This window comes from Bos mutus, chromosome 3, assembly GCF_027580195.1.
Source record: "Bos mutus isolate GX-2022 chromosome 3, NWIPB_WYAK_1.1, whole genome shotgun sequence".
Taxonomy (NCBI): Eukaryota; Metazoa; Chordata; class Mammalia; order Artiodactyla; family Bovidae; genus Bos; species Bos mutus.
Genome location: NC_091619.1, coordinates 22850665 through 22875231, shown reverse-complemented (window position 1 = coordinate 22875231; position 24567 = coordinate 22850665). Strand labels below are relative to the sequence as shown.

Sequence of the window (24567 nt, the reverse complement as noted above, 5' to 3'; positions counted from 1 at the left end):
CTTATCAACTGATAAGAGTGAATTGGACAAGTGACTTAACTTTTGTATACCTTAGTTTTGTCAATTGCAAAATGGAAATAATAAGGGACCTATTTTGTATGAAGATTCATATTACTTGGAACTGTACTTCTAAGTTCTTAACTATTCTTAACATTCTAAACATTTAACTTTTAGTAAGTATGTTAACTATATCATCATTACTTGTTCCTTGGTATGTATTGAGGCTTCCTTTGTACACAGTAAAATTTTATAAATATCCTGCTGCTGCTGCTGCTAAAGTCTCTTCAGTCATGTCCGACTCTGTGCGACCCCATAGACAGCAGCCCACCAGGCACCCCCGTTCCTGGGATTCTCCAGGCAAGAACACTGGAGTGGGTTGCCATTTCCTTCTCCAATGCATGAAAGTGAAAAGTGAAAGTGAAGTTGCTCAGTTGTGTCCGACTCCTAGGGACCCCATGGACTGCAGCCTACCAGGCTCCTCTGTCCATGGGATTTTCCAGGCAAGAGTACTGGAGTGGGTTGCCATTGCCTTCTCTGTAAATATCCTATGAGTACACAAAAATGTGTATTCATTGTTACTGAAACTTCTATATATAACTAAAGCTTGTGCATATTGATTTCATTGTTTAGGGCTTCTATGTCTTGGCTACTTTTCCCTTACCTCATTCCAAGAAGATTACGCTAAAAGTCTGAAACTAAAACAGCTGATTCAGCAATTTCTTCCCACAATGGTGTCATTGTATTTTGAGGTTATATTGTAATATAGGAATATTCATAATTATTATATCTCGTCTTATTATTCCTTTCATTGGAATTTAATTCTTCATCTTTGTAAAATTTTGCTAACTTCTATTTCATCACATATTAAGATGGCTAACATCTCATCTTTTGTTAAATCCTATTTTTTCTTATTATTTTATACTTTCTGTATCCTTTTGTTATAATTTCTATCTTTTAGACATTGAATGAAGCTTTTTAGGATTTTTAGTCTAAATTAAGTCTAACTTTTAATTGTTGAGTTTAGCTCAATAAATATATTATATTCATTTCAATTGCTATAATATTACTATCATCTCATTTCACATTCTATTTCTCAGACTTTTGTTTATCCACTTCATTGCTCTCTAATGAAGAGAACAAAATTTTTTCCTAATGGTTTAAACTTTATTATATTTCATTTTTATTTTTACAGAGATTGTTCTAACCTCAAGACTCAAACATAATGCTTTTCAAGTTTTTTCATATTCTCTACCTTCCTGTCAATAAGGCAATAACTCTAGCAGGCTCTCAAATTTCCAGGACTTTTCCCACCCTTCTCCCACAAGAACAGTATTGTTTAGAATTTCAATTCTGAGTCATATTATGAACATCCTGGCTTGGGCCTTAAGATAATGGGCAGGCCTCCTCCATACTTAATTTCCCCTTGATACCGATAGGAAAGAGATTATGGAATCCCAGCTGAGACAAGCAATGATAGGCCCGAGATGATGGCAGAGCAACATGATGAAAGGAAATAAGGCCCCTTGTATAAATAATCTGCATAATGCATATGTGTATATGTGTAATATGTGTGCATAATATCTATTTATATGTTGTATATGATGCATATAACATACAAGATCAGCAGTTCTCAAAGTGTGATCTTCTCAGCCCTAAGGGTTCCTAAGAGCTTTTCAAGGAGGCCACATGTAAAAACTATTTTCCTAATAAAACATTATTTGCATTTTTGTGTCGGCATTTGTACTAATGTGAAAAAGAAATGGTTGGTAAAATTGTTTGGCACAAATCAAGGCAGAACACTTAACTGTATTGGTAGTCATATTTTTCACTGACACAAACTTGCAATAAAGCAAAAAGTATTTGTTTTATTTAAGAATATCCTGATAAATGATGAAAGAAATCAAAGATGTACAAACAGATGGAAAGATACAATATGTTCTTGGATTAGAAGAGTCAATGTTGTCAAAGTGACTAGACTACCCATTGCCATTCATATCAAATTACCAACGGCATTTTTTGCCATAATTCACAGAATTATAAAAAAAAAATCTTAAAATTTTCATGGAAACACAAAAGACCCCGAATAGCCACAGCTATCTTGAGAATGAGAAATGGAGGAATCAGGTTCCCTCGCTTCAGACTATCCTACAAAGCTATAGTAATCAAAACAATATGGTACTGGCACAAAGATAGATTTATTGATCAATGGAATAGAATAGAAAGCTCAGAAATAAACCCAAGCACCTATGATCAATTAATCTATAACAAAGGAGGCTAGAATATACAATGGAGAAAAGACAGTCTCTTCAATAAGTGGTGCGAGCACTAGAAACTCTACTCAATATTCGTAATAACCTACATGGGAAAAGAATAGGAAAAAGAGTGGATATATGGACACATAAAGCTGCATCACTCTGCTGTACACCTGAAACTAACATGACGTTGTAGATCAACTATGCTCCAACATAAAATAAGAACTTAGAAAAGAATCTCCTCACAAAATTAATTTTTTTGCTGCTTTATCAAAACTTAAAGTACTTCACTTTTAATATTCTGTGTGATGAAATGCAAAATGTGCAAAGAATGCTTCTATGTATGAAGGTAGGATGATTGTCTCAAGGAAAATCACTTGTGTGATTGGGTTGAGATCTGAACTAATATATATGGAGATAGCCATAGATATAGATATATTCCACTGGAGAAATGTATGTATGATATATACCATGTAGAAAAGTAATTAACAGTCTTTCTAAAGACCAAAAGTAGAATTTTGAGAAAACCTTGAGCTTGACCCCTTCCTAATACTTAAAGAATTTTCTTAAGTATGGTGAAATTGGTGATGTCAGGTTAGTTTTCTGATAATGAAAACTGATTTTGACAATATTTGGAAGATTAGCAAATTCATTGAAACTATATTTTCCACTTTGCCAATGCATGATGTTATATAAACCATACATGGATAAAAGGTCACCTCAAAGTGCGCATATTTAGCTTCTGTAAGTTTTGGTTGCACACAGATGTCTTTACCACTAGACATGATCCTAACTGCACCTCTTATGATCATGTGTCTCTTCTTATCTTGTTTATGCCTTTTAACTTATCTCATCTGATATTAATAGTGTGACTTGTGGTTTCTTTTTATTTGCATGTACCTGTTATCTTTTATTTTCAAATTTGCTTTATCACTTTGAATTGTTTCTTACTTGTAAATAAGTTGCAATTGGATTTTGTTTCCTAGCTGAAAGAAATCATCCCTGTCTTTTAATAAAGGGATTCAGCCTGTTTCTATTTAGTGTTAACAGCTGATATTCTGACTTTATGTTTTCCATGGTAAACTTGTGTAAGCTATTTGTTTTACTTTGTGATATTATCTTGATCAGTTGTTTTAAAGAGAATAAACACACAAGATAATCATTAATAATAAGCTTGGAATCTATAAAGGAGAGAGACATCTTACAGCAGTGAGGTTAAGTAAAATAATTCACCAGTGTTCAATTAAAGACACATTATTTTATTCTTATAGATATCTGTGAGAGATAATGTCTTCTAGTAAGTCTTGATTCCAAAACCCCACTGAGATGACAATACTGACTGTTGTTATATTGCCAAATCTTTTTTCTAAGTGGTGTATAGACAATATTTCAATTCATCCTTCAATTCATAGGATAGATACCATGTTATTCTCTTTAACACATAAGGAAACTTAAGCTCAATGACTTGTCCCTAGTCATATAATCTATAGGTTTGTTGCTGCTGCTGCTAAACCATGTCAGTCGTGTCCAACTCTGTGCGACCCCATAGACTGCAGCCCACCAGGCTCCTCTGTCCCTGGGATTCTCCAGGCAAGAATACTGGAGTGGGTTGCCACTCCCTTCTCCAAAGCGTGCATGCATGCATGCTAAGTCGCTTCAGTCATGTCCAACTCTGTGTGACCCCATGGACAGCAGCCCACCAGGCTCCCCTGTCCATGAGATTCTCCAGGCAAGAATACTGGAGTGGGTTGTCATTTCCTTCTCCTTCTATAGGTTTGACTAGGAAATAAATCTCTAGTTCTAAAGTTGGAGATAAGAGATAAAAAATATATATATATATGCCTTTTCCCAGAGACCCAGAGTAAAGAATGAGTGAAAGTCAAAGTGTTAGTCGCTCAGTCGTGTCCGACTCTTTGTGATCTTATGGAGCCCATCAGACTCTCTTGTTTATGGGATTCTCCAGGCAAGAATACTGGAGTGAGTTGCCATTCCCTTCTCCAGGGGATCTTCCTGACCCTGGGATCGAACCTGGGTCTCCTGCATTGCAGGCAGATTCTTCTCTGCCTGAGCCACCAGGGCAAGGAAAGAATGAGTATTAAATACAAATAAGCTTTCTCATCACTTTCCAGCCTCATGGATTGCAAGGAAGAAGGATGGGGAGGGTGCCCAATAGAAGATGCTTCATGCCTCCAGGCAGATTTGGTATGAGCTGGTAGAGAAGGGTGGGTGAAATCTTCCAAGAGACCACTAATTCTTCTTGAAACTGAGTCTGCACTTTCCCAGGCAAGAGAGAAAATCCACCACCATCAGTTGGTCTGAACAGGTGCCACAGCAGCCACAAAGGCTGAGTAATTTTCATTACTCAATATTCCATAATTGACTTTCAACCCAGTTTACAAAGTGCCACCTCCCAACAACTGTTCACATCCTGGCTGATTCTCAGCTGTCCTATTTCCATGTGTAATGCTCATTCTCTCTTCGAGACCACCACAAGATACAGAGTCCTGGGACGCTGTTAATAAACAGCGATCTGGCTGGTTCATGGCTTCTCCTTTGCTTTTCTACCTGACTGTAGTTCAATTTGTTTAAGCTATGTAGCCTGCAGTAATTGAAACAGTACTCTGGAAGAGTTCAAAAGGAACCCTAGATCCACAGAATTTATAATCTCAGATTGACACTACCTAAGAGATCATCAAATCTGCAGCAGCAGCAGCAAGAGATCATCAAATCCTACTACTTTATATTCTAGATGAAGTCCTTAGGCCCAGAGAAGAGAAGCTGGGGCAGATCCTGTTGATGCCCCACTGGAGGGATTTCATTTTGCTTGTAGTTAATGATCTGCCTTTGGGACTTTAGGGAATCACTCTTGGAGCCTAGACTCCTTGCCTTTTACTGAGGGTCTGAGATTGACTGCTCAGTTCTGCACTACCCAACCTCCACCCCAGCCCAGGACAGTCAAGTACTACCTAGTATAATGGTACAAAATTCAGAGGCTTTGCCTCCAGGCAAACTCTTCAGGGAGATTTAACTCCCTGCATTCCTGGGGCTCAGGCTGAGGGAGGAACTTCCCCTGAAACTGCATCCTCACTTGGCTTCTGCTCTCTTCCTCTTCTACTCCTCCAGCTCCTTTCTGGTCTTTTCCAAGGAGCAGGATAGGAATAGGCCCCTAGTGTCTGAACTCACATCCAGGAGTCTGCTTCTGGGAAAACCACATCTGGGACAGAAGGAGATTTTACCCTGGCTACACCCCCACTCGAGGCCAAAGCAGAACAGAAATGTACGACTTCTGCTTCCTAGTCCAGCACATTGTTTCTCTCTCCACCGGCATTCCCTGTAATTCAGCTACAAGAAGTAATACTCAGGTTACCCAGTCTGAGAATCCTATCCGCCCAGACCTCCTTACTGTGGTCTCTTGCAGAGTTTCTTCTACTGAAGTGAGTTAGTATTCTGCTCCTGGCCTCTCGGAGGGACACAATAAGGACTCTTCAAACACCATGGTGTTTATGGTAGCTCGGTGACCACAAACACCATCTGCCACACAGCCAGTATCGCCTTTGTAAAAACCTACAGGAGAAATTTTTATTAGACCCCAGAACCAGGAAACTCTCTGCTTCTCTTAAAAACTCAGTGGTCTATTTATTATATTGTCAAAAACAATCTTGTACTTCATACTTTCACCTATTATTTCGGCCATTAGAAAATTCAGAGACAAATTTGCAGCTCATATTCACTGACTGTGTTGGGCTTTTTGGTATGTCTGTTCCTGACTGTTCTCTGCCCTCACTTAGCATTCAGCGCTGTTTGTCTCTGCCTTACTCGTTTTTTTCACCTTTTGATATATAGTTTTTCAGCTCTCCCAAAACCAAAGTGAAGGAGAGTGTTAAACTAAGACGACAACAGTACATTATGTGGGTAGAACATGAAGTACTTTACTGAAGGAAAATTGTTCTGGTTTTAAAATACTAGTTTTATTTTTTTGAATTTATTTTTCAAATACTAGTTTTAAAGTGTTAAATACTATTTCTTTCTCATTTTTTAAAATGTGTGTTGTCATCTCACACACAGTAGAAGGAATATGCTACCCACTCCAGTATTCCCTGCTGACTCAGACAGTAAAGAATCCGCCTACAATGCAGGATACCTGGGTTCGATCCCTGGGTCAACCCTGGGTCAACCTGGGTTCAATCTCACACATTCTCATTTTTTCAAGTTATTTGGTTTTGGTTGCACTGGGTCTTTGTTGATGTGTGGGCTTTCTCTAGTTGCAGAAAGTGGGGGCTACTCTCTAGTTTGGGTACTCGAGCTTCTCACTGCAGTGGCTTCTCTTCGCTTTGGAGCACGGGCTCTAGGGTGCACAGGCTTCAGTAGGTGTGGTTCCTGGGCCATACAGCACAGGCTTAATAGTTGTGGCTCACAGTCTTAGGTGCTCTGCAAATGTGAGATCTTCCCCAATCAGGGATAGAATCTGTGTTTCTGCATTGGCAGGTGGATTCTTTACCACAGCGCCACCAGGGAAGCCCTCTTCCTCATAGTATATTACATTTTTCACTTATTATTTTTAAATAATTTATGGTGATAACTATGTTTTTTCAAAAAGCCTTTCCACAAGATTACTGTGTGAGATGACAACACAAATATAGACACTTGGGGTTTAAAGCACTGCAATGTAATTTTCCCATGGTTTATTTTTTGATTAATTCCTGCATCATTAATACAATGAATGTTTTCAATTTCTATTACCTTTACTGAAATTTGTACTCATTAAGCAGAAACTTCTAGTGACTATTCCCAACATTTCTGTAAAAATTAGCCATAAGAAGTAATAAGACTTTTCACTGTGAACCACTGAAGGATCGACACCTTTTTTAGAGAAGCACAGCTAATTGCAATTCAATTGCCAGGAGCCTCTTTTCAAAGGTTAAAAGTATTTATGACCATTAAAGGTATTCCCTTGACTAATATCTTGTACTCAGAGTTGCTCCAGATAATAATATACACTTATTTGGCACTGTCTATACACAGCATAGGGCTTCCCTGGTAGCTCAGCAGGCAAAGAATCTGCCTGCAATGCAGGAGACCCTGGGTTGATCCTTGGGTTGGGAAGATCCCCTGGAGAAGGAATCAGCTACCCAGTCCAGTATTCTGTCCTGGAGAATTCCATGGACAAAGGAGCCTGGTAGGCTACAGTCCAGGAGGTTGCAAAGTCAGACACAACTGAGCGACACTCATATACAACATATTGTTCTAAGCACTTTACAAATATTAACTCAATCTTCACAATGACCCTTTGAGATAATATACTATTATGTCCGTTTTACATGTGAGGAAGCTGAGTCCCAAAGAGATTTAATAACTTGCCTTATACTTTTCCTTCTTATATGGAAAGGAGGGGAAGTGGAAAGAAGTAGACATGAGGATTTAAATTGTTTTAGGTTGTGATCATAACTACAACAAAAATACAGTGAAATGCCACCATGGAATTCAGAATTTCTAGTTCACAAATCAAAATTTAGTATCTCTGTTCTCTTTTTATATCCTTATGAGGTTAGCAGTACCTCCATATGCCTTCTTTGTATTTCCTGAAAGACCTCACAGGTAGAAGATAGTGGTCAAAAGCAAGATTCAGAGTTTCTAAGTTCCTTGACCAAATGTTTGTTAAATAAAGTAACTTTACAGAAATCAGGAACTAAATATGGTAGGCTCTGATCACTGATAGTAAGTGCCATAAGATTAGGAAAGGATCATCTAGTTATACAGCATCATCAACAAAACACTGTATCTATATCCTCAACTGTCCATTCATCAATTTACCTACAATCCTGTGTTGGGAAATGTACAAAGGAAGTAAACCGTCTTAGTTCTTGTCTTTGGGGGAGTTTACAAAATGAAAAATACATGAACATAAGTATTTCACACAGAAATTAACCAAAAACTGAATACAAGGAGGAAATAATTAATACACATTATGTTTCTGTTATGCCTGTACTTTGCTTCCAGTAGAATGAGGGAATCATTTCCCTACTGCATATTCAGATGGAAACCAGGTTGGTCACGACACACTCTGTCAGCCCTCACACTCTTTAAAATGCCCTCACTCAGGAACCATGTCCAGCATCAGTAGCTTGTTGCCCTTTAGAATCCCACAGAACATATGCAACCTACATGAATAAAAACACCTGGGTCTCCTCATTCTTTTCTATACTTTTGGAGGCTGACACCAAGAGGGGCATATAAGCTGCTTATGTCTGGCTGGGTCTCCCAGTGGAAGATAATGCAGGAGTTCTTTGGAAGAAAAAAAAAGGAAAAAGGGGGGGTTGGGATAAGTCCAGGCAAAGTTAAGAGTTAAAAGCAGGATTAGGATTATGAAGAATGTTGAACAGATTTGTTTAAAATTAGCTAAGAGAAAGGATGGCAGAATAGGAGATTCCAAAAATCTCAGAGGCAGTCTAACATGACACCTTGAAAGGGAGCCCAAAGTCTTAAAGTTTGATTCATAGCATAATGACAAGTCACCAGGCCTGGGCCTTCTGCTACTGCTGCTGCCAAGTCGCTTTAGTCATGTCCGACTCTGTGCAACCCCATAGACGGCAGCCCACCAGGCTCCTCCATCCCTGGGATTCCCCAGGCAAGAATACTGGAGTGGATTGCCATTTCCTTCGCCAATGCACAGCATGCATGCTAAGTTGCTTCAGTTGTGTCCAATTCTGTGCGACCTTACAGACAGCGGCCCACCAGGCTCCTCTGTCCACAGGATTCTCTAGGCAACATACTGGAGTGGGTTGCCTTTACCTTCTCCAAGGCCTGGACCAGTATTCTGCAAATAACAGTCATGCAATAAATATCTGCTGTTTTGAAGACAAGATTGGCAAAAATGATGATGATATTAAAGAAAAGAAAGGGTGGTGGTGTCAAACAGAGAAGTAGCTTTGGCAGCTTTGGCTTGGTGTCCATTAAGGAAACTAACATTGAGAGCAGAGGTTTTTTTAGAACCATACATTGTTCTTTAAAAACACAAAGGGGAGATAGCACAGGAGTGGATAGAGTTTGAGTTGGACACAGAGCTATAAAGTGACAACTGTGCACAAAGCACAGCTCAGCTGGACATCAGCTCTCTGAAGACAGCCCCTCCTGCTTGTACATTCGAGCAACTCTTAGCACACCCTCTAGCACCTGCATCTACCAAGAAGCCTAATTTCTCGTCTTCATGCACACAATCATCGGCATCTAACCTCTCTCACCACACTGTCACTGTCTTCCAGCTCATCTGGATTTCACCTGTGTAAAATGACTGAGCATGTCTGGTGAATAAATCTCTGGATGTTTTCAGGGAATAAAGGCAATATAAACACACATAGGCACGTATTAGTCACTCAGTCGTGTCCAACTCTTTGCAATGCTATGGACTCTAGCCCACCAGGCACCTCTGTCCGTGGGTGAGTTCTCCAGGCAAGAATACTGAAGTGGGTAGCCATTTCCTTCTCCAGGGGATCTTCCTGACCCAGGGATTGAACCCAGGTCCTCCTGCATTAGCGGGCAGATTCTTTACCACCGAGCCACCAGGGAAGCCCAGCACTGTTTAAAATGAAGGGAAAGGATATGCACAGGGAAGATCAAACCAAGACACTGGGTCTTTATCTGGCTACTGTCACAGAAAATAACACCTGGTTTTTAAAATAGTGAGTAACAGCTTTGGGGGCTCCTAGCCCCACAAAACACTTTTAGCAGAGCCTTTATTAAAAGGAATCCTGCAGGAAAAAAAAAATAGTGAGTAACAACAACAACAACAAAAGATCTTATCACTTTTTAAAAATCTTTATATTGGGTTAGCCCAAAAGTTCATTTAGATTTTTCTGTAAAATCTCATGGAAAAACCCAAATGAACTTTCTGGCCATCCCAATAACTTGAACATCTGTAGATGCTTGGGGAAATGGCAATAAGGCAGATGACACTTTCAATATCAGAAAGAAGATGCCCTCCTACCTTGGAGTTGTAGATTCAAAAAAAAAAAAGAGTGCTATTTAAATGTTAACTAGACCACTGACACAGAAGCTTAATGTAGTAAAAAGGTTTATGTGGGTGCCAGGAATGGAGCTAGCTAAAGAGGAGGAGGAAAGCCTATGCTAAGGAGAAGGCCATTGGCTTGTAACACATTCAGAGAATGCAGAGAGCTGTGAACCATCAGGAGAAATAACTAGCAAATGATAGGATAATTACAAACAGATGTATCTGAAACTACTGGCAGGATTTGGATTTGTGGATTTTATCAGATGGTAATTTATCCTGGAACAAATGTCAATCAATGAACTATCCCATTCCAAAACCAGGATTTATTGCCAAGGTTTGCCAAAATATCATAGGAGAACAACTATTATTGAGACAGTAACCATCCTCTCAAATAAACAGAATAATCAGGGAATGAGTCATTCTCTTTAAAAGATACTAATTAGTAAACTGAAAATTATTCAGAAAACCCTTATATTCTCATCTATGTTTTTGGAAATGATCTGTGATTTTCCATAGACCATGGAGAAAAGAATGGAGTTTTCCTGCTGTTGGGAAACGTGAGGTGTCACTGTTTCTCATTGCCCAGGACTCCAAGTGGAAGCTGTAAAGAACTTGGCTGCCTGTTTCCTGGTCTCACCATCCTTTGAGGGCCCCAGCCTTACTGGAGCCCAGGGGACACCATTCCTGCTGGATACTGGGTTCCAAAGTGGCAGTCACATCATGAATGGAATTCCATGGAAAGACAGTACTGTCTGCAGATGTTATACTTACTGTTTTAAACAAATATGCCTGATGTCCATTTCTTTTGTCATTTGCTTTTATTTCCAAAACCAGAGAGCTGAGGAGCAGTAGAAAAGGGATGGGTATGATGAATCCAGTTTTCTGAAGAAATAGTTCTTAACTAAGGGCTATTTTGCTTCTCCAGGAGACATATGGAAATGTCTGGAGATATTTCTGAATGTCATGAGGGGGATGCTCCTAGAATCTAGCAGGTAGAGGCTGGGGATGCTACTAAACATGCTACAATGCCCAAGATACACCCCTGCAACAAAGACTCACTTAACCCAAATGTCAACAGTAATGAAACTGAGAAATGCTGGTCTACAATTGCTATTCATTTCTGGTTTACTGTTTAATAGGCTATCAAATGGTATGTTTATTTCACATATGAAGAGCTAACTAAAAGAAAGGGATTCTTTTGGGAACAGGCTGAACAGGAAGAGTTGAAGGGTAGGAAAGGAAGTATTTTTCTCCAGTGTCTGAGCGTGTACTATATTCTGAGAGCTGCGCCTGGTACATCACTTACTTTATCACATTCAATAATTCAGATAATTTTATGAGACAAATGGTTTTCCCAAACTTTATAAACAGACTCTTCTCAACTAAACAATTAAACTTGAGGAACCTGTAGGCAGCACTATAGAGAAAATGAATTCAAGAAGTGAGACTAATATATAAGGAACTCTTGCCTAACTCTTGCCTGGAAAGTCCCATGGACTGAGGAGCCTGGTAGGCTGCAGTCCATGGGGTCGCGAAGAGTCGGACACGACTGAATGACTTCACTTTCACTTTTCACTTTCATGCACTGGAGAAGGAAATGGCAACCCACTCCAGTGTTCTTGCCTGGAGAATCCCAGGGACGGGGGAGCCTGGTGGGCTGCCATCTATGGGGTCACACAGAGTCAGACACGACTGACACGACTTAGCAGCAGCAACATAGAATGCTTGTCTCTGACTTAATTCACAAAGCGTAATACTCTGTTTTATATGGAATCTAAAAAATAAATGAGTGTATATAACAAAACAGAAGCAGACTTGGAGATACAGAGAACAAACTAGTGGTTACCAGTGGGAAGAGAGAAGGTGAAGGAGCAAGATCGAGGTATGGGACTAAGAGAGATAAACTACTGTGTTGTTGACTTCCCAGGTGGCTAAGTGGTAAAGAACCCTCCTGCCAATGCAGGAGATGCAAGAGACACAGTTTCAATCCCTGCGTCAGGAAGATCCCCAGGAGAAGGCAATGGCAACCTGCTCCAGTATCTTGCCTGGAGAATCCTATGGGCAGAGGAACCTGGTGGGCTATGTTCTATAGGGTTACAAAGACTGAAGTGACTTAGCATGCTCACATGCTGAACAACTGCTGAGCAAGTCCTTCAGCCCATCTTCGAGACTGAAGAAAGAGCCTGAACTCAGGGACAGAGATGCCAAGGGTTTAAACAATTGGGGTGGGGAGCTTGCATGTCTGAAACAAGGTCCTGGAGTGGCCCCCCACTGCCTGCAGTAGACAGCAGACTGGTCATAGCAGCAGCTTTGCTTCCAGGGGCAGGGGGAGGGTAAAAGTTATAGAATTGATGTCAGCTGTGCCCATCAGTTACCAGGAAAACCAGCAGAGGAGCACGCCCCCCCCACCCCTTTGATAGGCTAACCTGGTGGAGATGTTCTGATCTAATGTTAGAGCAATACTTAGCTGGGGCATGAGGCAAGTACGCAGGGAGGTCACTCTGTAAGTAGGGTGTAGGTGAAGCAGGCACTGCTAAGCTGGGGATGTAGACAGAGCAAGAGAGCAGACTCCTTTGGTGGCTTGATCATACATATGTATAAAATAAATCAGCAATGAGGAAATATAGCTGTTATTTTGTAATAATTTGAAATAGAGTATAATCTATAAAAATATTGAATCACTATGTTGTATACCTGAAACTAATATAATATTGTAAATACTTCAATAAAAAAAGAGGTGAGGCTGGAGGACTTAAGTCACTCTGTGTGTGTGTGTGATCAGTCATGTCTGACTCTTCACAACCCCATGAACTGTAATCCACCAGGCTCCTCAGGCCATGGGATTTTCCAGGCAAGAATACTGGAGTGGACTGCCATTTCCTACTCCAGGGGATCTTCCCACATCTCCTGGGTCTCCTGTATTATCAGGCAAATTCTTTACCACTGTGCCACCTGGGAAGCCCATGACAAAATAGTAAAAGAAAAAAAAAACATTCACTCAATGAGAATCAAAAAGCAACTAAGACATAAGCTGTCACCTGTAGCCCTCAGCCTGGTGGGGCTAGCTCTTTTGCCAAGTGGTAGAAAATTCCTTTAATTGCTCAATCACGAGAACAAGTGGCTCCTCAGAGTGTAGATGCCTCTAAGCTAGTTGTACACACATTCTGAATCCTGCCTTATTTCTGACCTGTGGTCTGAGCCTGTGGTCTCAAGAAGACTGTTAGAGGGGAACGAAAAACACATTTGTTAATCTGGATGGCATTAGCTCTGACCACCCTGCCATGGGACAAACACTGTCAGTGCCAGGCATCTGCAAACCCACAAACACCAGGATGCTGGCATGTTTTTCTGGCTAACTAAGATGCTCTACAGTTTTCAAATTTGTAATGTGCCCACCAGATACTGGCTCTAACAGCATTCTAGGGGTTTTAGGTTTCTATCCTTTACTAGTTATCTACAAAACGACCCTAAACATGTGTTGTTCAGGTTTTATGTTACTAGGCTTCTAATTCTATAGCTGCCATATAGGAATATATTTTGATGTTAGTGGGAGTCTCAGTCCAACACTGCGGCAATTGGTGGTCCAGAGAAGGAGAAAATGTACAAAATTCAGTGTTTCTTCTATAAAATCACTGATTATTATTCAACTGATTTTAAAAGATTATGTTGTACCTAAAGGCCATAAGGGAAGTTGACTAAAAAGGAATACAGTCTAATCGTGTTCATATTTTCTACTCTCAATTTATTTTTTTTAATTGTAGTTGATTTACAATGTGTTAATTTCAGGTGTATAGATGAGTAACTCAGTTTTTATATATATATATATAAGGAATATATATATATATATTCCTTTTCATTGTCTTTTCCCTTATAGGTTATTACAAATATTGCTACTCTCAATTTCTTTTCATTAATTTGTAACTCTTATCCTTGCCTGGTCTCAGGAAAGCCTTTTCTTCTATTTCTAACATTGCTTATCTTCAACTTCTGTATTTCTTTGGGGTTTCTGGCCTTCAGAGCACTCTATGAAAGTTCACCTATTTAAGCCTTCATCCAACCTTATAATGCCCTGCTGACTTCACTTCTTTAGATAGGACCTTATCCAGTCCTGTGTGCCAGGCTGTTCTTGCCTCCTTCTGTAGTTGAGGACTTCCCCTCACAATCAGAAGAGCACAGTTCCCCGCTCCATCCATACTGCTCATACAACTCCAACTGATCACACAAGAGATCTAGATGACCATGGACTTGCATGCTTTACCACCATGCTCTGGTGGTAAAGATTTGGCCTGCTAATGCAGCAGACAAGAGACGTGGGTTTGATTCCAGGGTCGGGAAGATTGCCTGGAAGAGGGCATGGCAACCCAATCCAGAACTCTTGCCTGGAGAATCCCATAGGCAGAAGAACTTGGTGGGCTACAAGTCCATAAAGTTGCAAAGAGTCGGACCTGACTGAAAACTTAGCACACATACACACACCTCAGCAAGTCTTCTTCACTGAAGATCTGCTGCAGTCCAGGAATTCTCTGGCTGCTATCTTTCTAAGCGGCTCTTCACCCTCATTCATCACGTAGCTAGCCTACTTTGTCTTTTTTTTTTTCTTTTTCTCAAAACTGTAATCAATTTTTGAATGGAGCACAATAGTTCTAAAACTTATCTTTGAGTCCCATCAACATTTTATCGTATGAGAACACAATTTGAGAGATGTGAATGCAATTTATTGAAAATCTAAAGACACTATCATCTGCTCACAAATGAATACATTGCAAACAAGTAAAAAGTGAAAAAAAAAAAAAATCCTCTAGGCTTCTTGGACTTTAAAATGCAAGCTTTTTCTTCTTTTCAACAACCCGCTAAATGAAAATGTGAAAGGGAAATTAGGTGGTTTAAGCTGTTGCAAGTTTCTTTTAAACTGAATCCATGGTAAGAAAAAAGTAAATGAGTAGTGAATACAGTTAATTATACCTCTGAACAAAATCGGTGGCTGCCGACAGAAGTGTGATTTGAAGGATTCCAGAAATACACATACATCTAAAAAACAAATCTCCCTCTTCTAGTCTATTAGTGTTTTTAATGTCATCATTAGAGGGGCATGTATAGTATACAGATTAAAATGTAAATACCCCTGGTAAATAAATGAATTAAATGGTTTTGATCATTATCATATTTATAATGGGGGGGGGCCAGGTTGTAATGAAAAGGGATGTTACTATGGAAATGATACATTTGGATAAGTGGGGAGTGGGGAAGGCTGAGGCACAGCTGAAGGAAGTAATGCCAGTACTGGGTGGTGTGGTTGCGAGAGGGGAGAGTATATAGGGCTTCGGTAAATAGGGAGAGGTGTGAAGGAGGAGGTATCAAGAAAGAGAAATGAGTGAAAACAGCAAGGTGCAAACACCTAATTCACAATTTTCCATAGTCTGGAAAAGTATTCTTCTGCACAGCTTTCCCCTTCTGTCTGACACTGAGCCTCTGAGAGTTTCTAAAAAAAGAACACTTTTCCTCCAACTCCTCTTAATACTCTGCTTAAACCCAGCTTAGCACAGTTCCTTTCACGTAGTAAGCACTCAATAAATATTTGATTGATTGATACTCTCCTGTCAGCTTATGTGTCCTGCAACTAACACCACATCTCAAGAGGCTCTAAAGGCGAAGTAGGAAAATGCTCACGTTAAATGTGCAGGAGACAGATGCATTCCCACACTTAATGGTATGCAACCACACAACTGGGTCCATACAGTGGGCCAGCACACCACAACTGCTATTTATATAGTTTATTAAGATGGATGAAAAGCAAATGCAGTCTTACTTCTCCTGGGAATAAATAGCAAGAGAGCTTCCCAGCATAGGTTGCTGTGGTTAGAAAAACAGGTTTAATAATCCTACGTCACAGATGTAAGGTCCTAGCTATTAGAGAATTACAGTACGCAGATGCATTCTAAGTGAACACAGTCAATGAACAACAAAGCTTGGACTCTTGAAATGATCCACCCAATCCATATCCTAGTCACAGTGAAATGTACCAAGAGTCACTAAATCCTAGGTAGTTACATATGGAAGGCTCTGAAAGGAATACTGCCTTTCATATGCTTCTGCATTATGCTCTTTGGGAAGTTCCATACATTTTTTTTTTCTCTAACAGTACAAATGAAACTGTAAGCTGCTGTTAGTGAATAAAACCAGATTGCTCTGGGCACAGAGCCACACCAATCCAGGCCTAATGTGTCAAACAGAACTGAGCTTGGTAGGTAGTCTCTGCCGAGCAAGAAACTTAAGCTAAAGAGAGGAGAAGCCTAAAGATATTTTACTTATGCAAATCAGTCCTGCTACAGAGTTGAAAGAGAATGGCATTGAAACATGTATATTATCATATGTGAAATGGATCACCAGTCCAGGTTTGATGCATGATACAGGGTGCTCGGGGCTGGTGCACTGGGATGACCCAGAGGGATGGGATGGGGAGGGAGGAGGGAGGGGGGTTCAGGATGGGGAACACATGTACACCCATGGTGGATCCATGTCAATGTATGGCAAAACCAATACAATATTGTAAAGTAATAAGCCTCCAAATAAAATAAATAACTTTATACTAAAAAAAAGACTATAAGAGGTTCAGGGCAGAAACAGATCAGTTAGGGACAGTACTGCAATAAAGCAGGCAAGCTCTGGAAATGGCTTAAACTAAAGTGGTAGCAGTGGAAGTCATAGTAAATGGTAAGAATTCCAGATAGAGTCTACAGGTAGATCAGAGAGAATCTCCTACTGAATTGAAAGTGTGATAGAAGAGAGAAACAATAACAGTATTTCTGTCCTGAGCAATCGGATGAATAGAGGTGCTATTTATTACATGGAAGTGCAAAGCTCAATAAGAAAACCAGCTGAAATCATTTTAGTTGAAAAGCCTTTCAGACACTTAAGTGGGGATGTCAAGTAGACACATGGACTTACTAAACCTCTCTGGATTTGAGAGGTTTAGACTGGATATGTAAATTTCAGAGTCATCAGCATAAAGATTTTGTTTAAAAGTGTGAGTATAGATTAGATCATTAGGTGGTGAGTGTTAGTAGAAAAGAGAAAGTGTCTAAGACCTGACCCTAGGACACTTCAGATTCAAATCTTGGCCATATTGATGGAGTTTGCCAGAGGATCATTATGAGGAGCATTCTGGGACCACTGACTAATATAGAACCAAGAGACCATTGTGGGCCAGGACTATGTTTACAGATAGAAAATCAACTATGTTAAAAACTCTTATATCCTCTAAATAAGCACTTTATTGTTTATAGTATATACATGGGGCAAGTTGAATAAAGAATCAAACAATTACTCTATAAATAGTTACTAGATGTTATTAATCTGTTTAGTCAACCCACAATCCTCCAAATATTTTTGTTTTAATTTTACTTTTTATTTTACAAGAGAATTTGGGGTTTGAATTGCCTTAATTCTCTACTTCATTGTGCTTGGTATAAATCCAGAGCCTCCACAGCCAAAATCAAAGAGTTGATCTGCTCATTATTTGATTCATTTGAGTTGCTCAAGTCAAGAAAACTTTTAACTGGAACATATAATTTTGCCTTAAAGCTTAACTCTATGCTACTTTCCTATGTTTATAAATTCTTGGAAATCATATACCCATCTTACATGATTTAGAATCTAAGTAATCAGAATGCACAGCTTTGGACACATAGAAAAGTATTAATCTCTTTGAGATAATGTTGATGTAAATGGATGAAGGAAGAAACAGATAAATAAACATACATTACAAAAATCATTCCTAATGATTAATATACATCAAGACCAATGAAACAGGTAGTTTCTATGACCTTATCTTAATGAAAAGAACTGAACTTTCTGGGGCACACACCTAGCTGTGATTCATCTACACCACTATGCTTGTTAGTAAGCCCATAAAACTCATGCCACATAAATGTTCAGAAACTATCCCTTTGGTTGCACCAATACTTTGATTAAAAACCCTACTGAGACTAAAATCAGTAAGAGGGTAAGATAGGAAGCCCTAGACACACTTTTTTCCCCATGAGCACACCAATTCAACAATACATGGATTCTGCAACCAGAATACACACCAGTTCAACAACAATACATAGGCTGTGCATAAAACATTTCAACCTTTTCAGATGGTGCCCAAGGAACTGGTTTCTAACTTGCCCATTTCTGAGAACTGATGGGATCCTCCATATATTAGACCCTTGGGGGCTACAGAGAACAAACATGACAGTTTGAACTAGTGAGTGGACACTGGCCACAGAAGGAGTCCTGTTTCAGTACAGAGAAAGCAGATAAGGGAGGAAAAAAACCCAGCTCCCAGATTTTCCTTGGGGAAGGAAAGTGCTGAACCTCATATCAAAAATTCAAATATTTTCTGAAGATTGCCCATGGAATAGTTTCTGTCTTAGAGTGCTAATGAGATCCAACATATTCTAGATACTTGAGAGTCACTGAGAAAAAAGAAATTGGTTTGAACAAGAACAAAAGAGCACCGTAAAGCCCCTTGCTCCCCAACCCAATGTAAGGCATTTATTGAACCTATCAGAAATAATATGGGGCCATTAAGAATAAAGATGGCAGTTTAGACTGGCATGAAGATTTGAAAGACCCACAGAAGTTGTAGCCAGGTTGATTTGTAAAGGTCTTCTATACGTGGTCAACATGTAAAGATTGGGAGAGGAGGCACTTTTTTCTAAAGCATAAATACCTACACAGAATCAAAGAAAATGAAATAATTGGGAAACACAATCTCAACAGAGGAACCAGATCCAGAAACTCACTCTACTAAAACAGAAGTATATGAATTACGTTAATATTTTTTCAAAAAGACTTCACAAAAATGCTCAGTGAGCTCAGAAGAACAATGCACAAAGTGAAAATTTCAAGAAAATTTAGTGAAAAGTACTAAACAGAAATCATGGAGTTGAAGAATAAAATAACTGATCTGAAAAATTCAGTAGAGAAGTTCAACAGCAGACTAGAGTACAGAGTAAAAAGACTCAATTAACCTGAAGATAGGACATTTGAAATTACCCACACAGACACCAAAAAGATGAAAAAAAAAAAAAGTAAGGGGTTTATTATTCCAAGCAGACCAATATACACATTGTAGAAGTCTCAGGAGAAGAAGGGGGAGAAAAAAGATAAGAAATCTATTCAAAGAAATAAAACCTCATCAAATCTGGGGAAGGAAATGTACATCTAAATCCAAGAAACCCAAAATATCCCAAGTAAAATGAGCTCAAAGAAATCAGTGATACATATAATCAAATTTTCCAAAGATAAAGACAAAAGTGAATTTTAAAATGCAAGAGAAAAACAGTTTGTCATGACACAGGAAGTCTCATAACACTATCAGTGGATATTTCAGCAGAAACGCTACAAGTCAGAAAGGAATGGGATAATATAGTCAAATTACTGATAGAAAAAGAAAACTGACAATCTAGAATATTATGCCTGGCAAAACTGCCCTTAAACAATGAAGGAGAGGTGAAGACTTTCTTAAACAAAAACTAAAGGAGTTCATCACCACTAGAAATGCCTCACAAGAAATACCAAAGGGTATTCTTTAATTTGATATGAAAGGACACCAAAGGGGAACACCATAGCTTTAGAAAGTACAGTTGAATTTTGAGCAATGTGGAGGTTAGAAGCACTAACCCCCGTGCAGTCAAAAATCCACACACAACTTTACAGTCAGTCCTCCATATCTGTGGTTCAGCATCTGCAGATTCAATACTGTGAAGTATAGTACAAAATTCATGTATAACTGGACCCATACACTTCAGACTGGTGTTGTTCAAGGGTCAACTATATAAAACTTGTTGGTAATGGTAAATATATAGACAAATACAGAATACTGTATTACTATAATTGTGGTTGACAAATCAGTTTAATTCTAGTGTAAAAATCAAAAGAAAAAAGTACAAAAATAACTATAATAAAAATATGTTAATGGTACACAGAACACTATATACATATGAAATACAAATTAGATGTAAATTATAAAGTTGATACCAAAGTTTAGGGGACATTAGTGAAGTATATAATAAAGTATGTGATTGATGATAAGTTGATAGTAGCTTCAAAAAGACTGTTATAACTATAAGATATTTTATGTAAGCTCTATGGAAACCACAAAGAAAATAGCTATAAACACAAAAGAAAGAGAGAAAGGAATCACAGCATATAAATCCAAAAAAAAATAAAAAATCAACAAGACACAAAGAAAGACAGGAAAAGAACAAAAGAACTACAAGACAGATAGAAACCAATTAATAAATTGACAATTGTATATCCTTCCCTATCAATAATTACTTTAAATGGAAATGGACTAAACCTCTCAATGAAAAGAAATAGAAAGGCTGAATGAATTTTTAAAAACAAGATTTAGCTATATGCTGTGTATAACATATTTATTTTAACTATATCTGAGACACAGATAATGACATACATAGGCTGAAAGTGAAGGAATGGGAAAAGATATTCCACGCAAATGTTAGCCAAAAGGGAGTAAGAATGATTATATTTATAGCAGAAAAAAAACAGACAAAGTCAAAAATTGTCACAAGAGACCAAAAAGGATATTATGCAATAATAAAAGATCCAATTCTTTAAGATATAAAAATTATAAATATATAGGTACCCAACATCAGAGCACTGAAATATATAAAGCAAACATTGACAGACTGAAGAGAAAAATAGACAACAATAATGATTGGAGACCTCAATACTCTACTTTCAAAAATGGACAGAATAGCTAGATAGAAAATTAACAAAGAAACAGCAGACTTATGGCAAACTATAGACTTAATGAACCTAATAGACATGTAGAACATTTCACACAATAGTATCAGAATTCACCTTTTCCTCAAGTGTACATAAGATTCTCCAGTATCAATGATATGTTACAAAGTAAACTTTAATATAGGAAGATTGAAATTATACCAATTATCTTTTATGACAACATGGAATGGAACTAGAAATCAACAAGTGTCAATGAGGATGTGAGAAACTGAAACCCTTGTACACTCTTATTGGAAATATAAGATTTTTGTGGCTACTAATGAAAACAGTATGCTGCTGCTGCTGCTGCTAAGTCGCTTCGGTCTAGATATTTCTCAAAAATTAAAAAAAAATAGAATTACAATAAGATCTAGTAATCCCACTCCTGGTTTATATCCAAAGAATTTAAATCGAGATTTCAAAATGGTATCAGTACTTCCAGTTCATTACAACACTATTCACAATGCTCAAGATGTGGAGACAACCCAAATGTCTATTGATGGATGAAAAGATAAAGAAAATGACATATACATACAATGAATACTATTCAGCCTTTAAAAAGAAAGGCATACTGCAATACATCATCAAAATGGATAATGAGTGAGTGAAGTCGCTCAGTCGTGTCCGAATCTTTGCGACCCCGTGGACGGTAGCCCACCAGGCTCCTCTGTCCATGGGATTTTCCAGGCAAGAATACTGGAGTGGGTTGCCATTTCCTTCTCCAAAATGGATAATGGTCAATCACAAAAGGACAAATACTGCATGATTCCATACAGATTATCTAAAAGTCATCAAACAGGAAACTTCCTGGATAGTCCAGTGGTTAAGACTCTGTGCTTCCAATGCAGAGGGTGCAGGTTTGATCCCTAGTCAGGGAACTAAGATCCCAGATGCCACACAGCATAGCCAAAAAAGAAAAGGAAAGACTTTTTAAAATATAAATAAATACAAGTAATCAAACAGAAGCTGAGAGTAGAATGATAAGGGCTGAGGAGAGGGAGAAACAGAAGCTGTTAATTAATGAGTATAAAGCTTTAGATATGCAAGATGAATAAGTTATAGATACCTACTGTATAATGTCAAGCCTATAATTAACAGTATTGCATTGTACACTTAAACATTTATTGGGAGTTGTTGTTGTTTAGTTGTGTCCAATTCTTTTGCTACCCCATAGACTGTAACCCCTCAGGCTCCTCTGTCCAAGGGATTTTCCATACAAAAATACTAGAGTGGATTGCTATTTCCTTCTCTAGGGGATCTTCTCAACCCAGGGATTGAACTCACATCTCCTGCACTGCAAGTGGATTCTTTACTGCTGAGCCACCTGGGGAAGCCCTTATTGAGAGTAGATCGCATGTTATATATTCTCATCACAACAAAATAAAAATTAATGTTTTTTTTAAAAATCCATTGACTTCTTCCTACCTCCTACTTTATTTTTTTAACTTTACAATATTGTATTGGTTTTGCCATATATCAAAATGATCCGCCACAGGTATGTGTTCCCCATCCTGAACCCTCCTTCTTCCTCCCTCCCCATACCATCCCTCTGGATCGTCCCGGTGCACCAGCCCCAAGCATCCAGTATCGTGCATCGAACCTGGACTGGCAACTCATTTCATATATGATATTATACATGTTTCAATGCCATTCTCCCAAATCATCCCACCCTCTCCCTCTCCCACAGAGTCCAAAAGACTGTTCTAAACCTCTTCTAACACTAAGTTCACATTATGTGCTTAATTGCTCAGTCGTGTCTGACTCTTTGTGACCCCATGGACTGTAGCCCACTGGGCTTCTCTGTCCATGGGGATTCTCCAGGCAAGAATACTGGCGTGGGTTGCCATGCCCTCCTCCAGGGGATCTTCCCAACCCAGGGATCAAATCCAGGTCTCCCACATTGCAGGCAGATTCTTTACCATGTAAGCCACCAGGATAGTCCATGTTATACAGATACTTAAATATACCTTTTTACCTTCAGTTTTTAAATGTGCCTTTTTACTTTCAGTTTTTCCCATTCCTTTTTTGTTTTTGTTTTTGTTTTAATTGGGCTCTTAAAAAGATGGAATGCTTCATGAATTTCCACGTCATCCTTGTGCAGGAGCCATGCTAATCTTCTCCGTATTGTTCTAATTTCAGTAAATGTACTGCCCAAGTGAGCACCTACCTCCTACTTGCATGCTTAGTCACTCAGTCGTGTCGACTGTTTGCGACCCTATGGACTGTAGCACGCCAGGCTTCTCTGTCTATGGCATTTTCCAGGCAAGAATACTGAAATGGGTTGTCATTTCTCCTCTAGGGGATCTTCTGAGCCAAGGATTGAATCTGCATCTCCTAAGTCTTTTGTATTGGCAGGCAGATTCTTTGACTTAAGTTCAAATGTTTTGACCTAGTGTTCAAGATTCTCTGTAATCCACTGATACCTTTCTTCATCTTACTTGACTCCCACTATTCCTCTGGATGACTGCTTTCCTAATGTCACTGTCTACTCATTATCTCTGTCTCACCTTCAGCTTTGCTGTGTCATTATGTTTACTCACGCCATTCTATGCTCCACTGCAATAACCTTCCTATTCAGCTCCATCTATACACATTTAATGTTTCTCAAGGCCAAATCCAGGCCTTTTTTATGCACAAAATCTTTTCTGAGAATCACAAATGGTGCAATATTTCCTTACCCAAATTCTGGCAGCACAGTAACTATGCTCTTTTCAAGACTTCTGTCACTTTCTATCTTGACCTATATATATTTCCCGTGTGAGACACTAACCTCCTTGAAAATAAAATTCAACTCTACTTCATATTTGTTTCATCTTAAGTGATACAAATAGTGCTCCGAGCATGCTGAATACTGAAAAAGACATTTGTTTGGTGAATAAAGCCATTCTGGAGAACTAAACATAAGGAATGTGTTGAACAGAACAGCAACTAATAGAAAATAATTTATGTTCAGCCTTGGCAAACAGATAGATACATAAGCCGTGTTTGTGAGCAATAATTTTTTTCCTCAGAAACTTCTTTAACTTCTTCAACCATCTTCAGTCCAAAAAAAAAAAAAAATTAGGTCATCTGTGCATCCTACTTAGCAGTTGTGATAGCCAAAAACAATAAATAAGCTGTTTTAAATTCCGTGTGTGCTTTCCTATAGGCACAGCCTAAATGTTATAAACAAAGAAGCTTAAATTCACACTGGTGCACCCTCCTTTCAGCACCCATTACTACCATTTCATTACTACTGGAGGGCTCCTCAAACATAAGAGGAGGGCTTCAGATCACAAAAATCATTTTCCAAGTAAACAGTCACTTTGATGTAAGGAGTTATTGACCACTCTGGGTTTCAACAAAGTGTACGACCATCACACAACCTTGGTGTAAAATATTAATAGCCACTGGTTCCTTTCTTTTCCTTTCTCTCCTCCTTCACCTTTTCCCTGCCCTGCCCTCTCACCTTTTCTTGCCAAGGAGGCTTGCAGAAGGATTTCCTTACCTCTATTGTGTTTGTTATTTTCCATCTTC

At 38.8% G+C, this 24567-nt stretch overlaps 1 non-coding gene across 1 annotated transcript; it reads right to left on the bottom strand.

The window, feature by feature from the left end:
- Nucleotides 1–23107: 23107 nt before the first annotated feature.
- On the bottom strand, nucleotides 23108–23214 carry LOC138987392 (U6 spliceosomal RNA). The gene has a single exon (XR_011463867.1). It is a non-coding gene; the product is annotated as a U6 spliceosomal RNA (small nuclear RNA).
- Between the last annotated feature and the right edge of the window lie 1353 nt (nucleotides 23215–24567).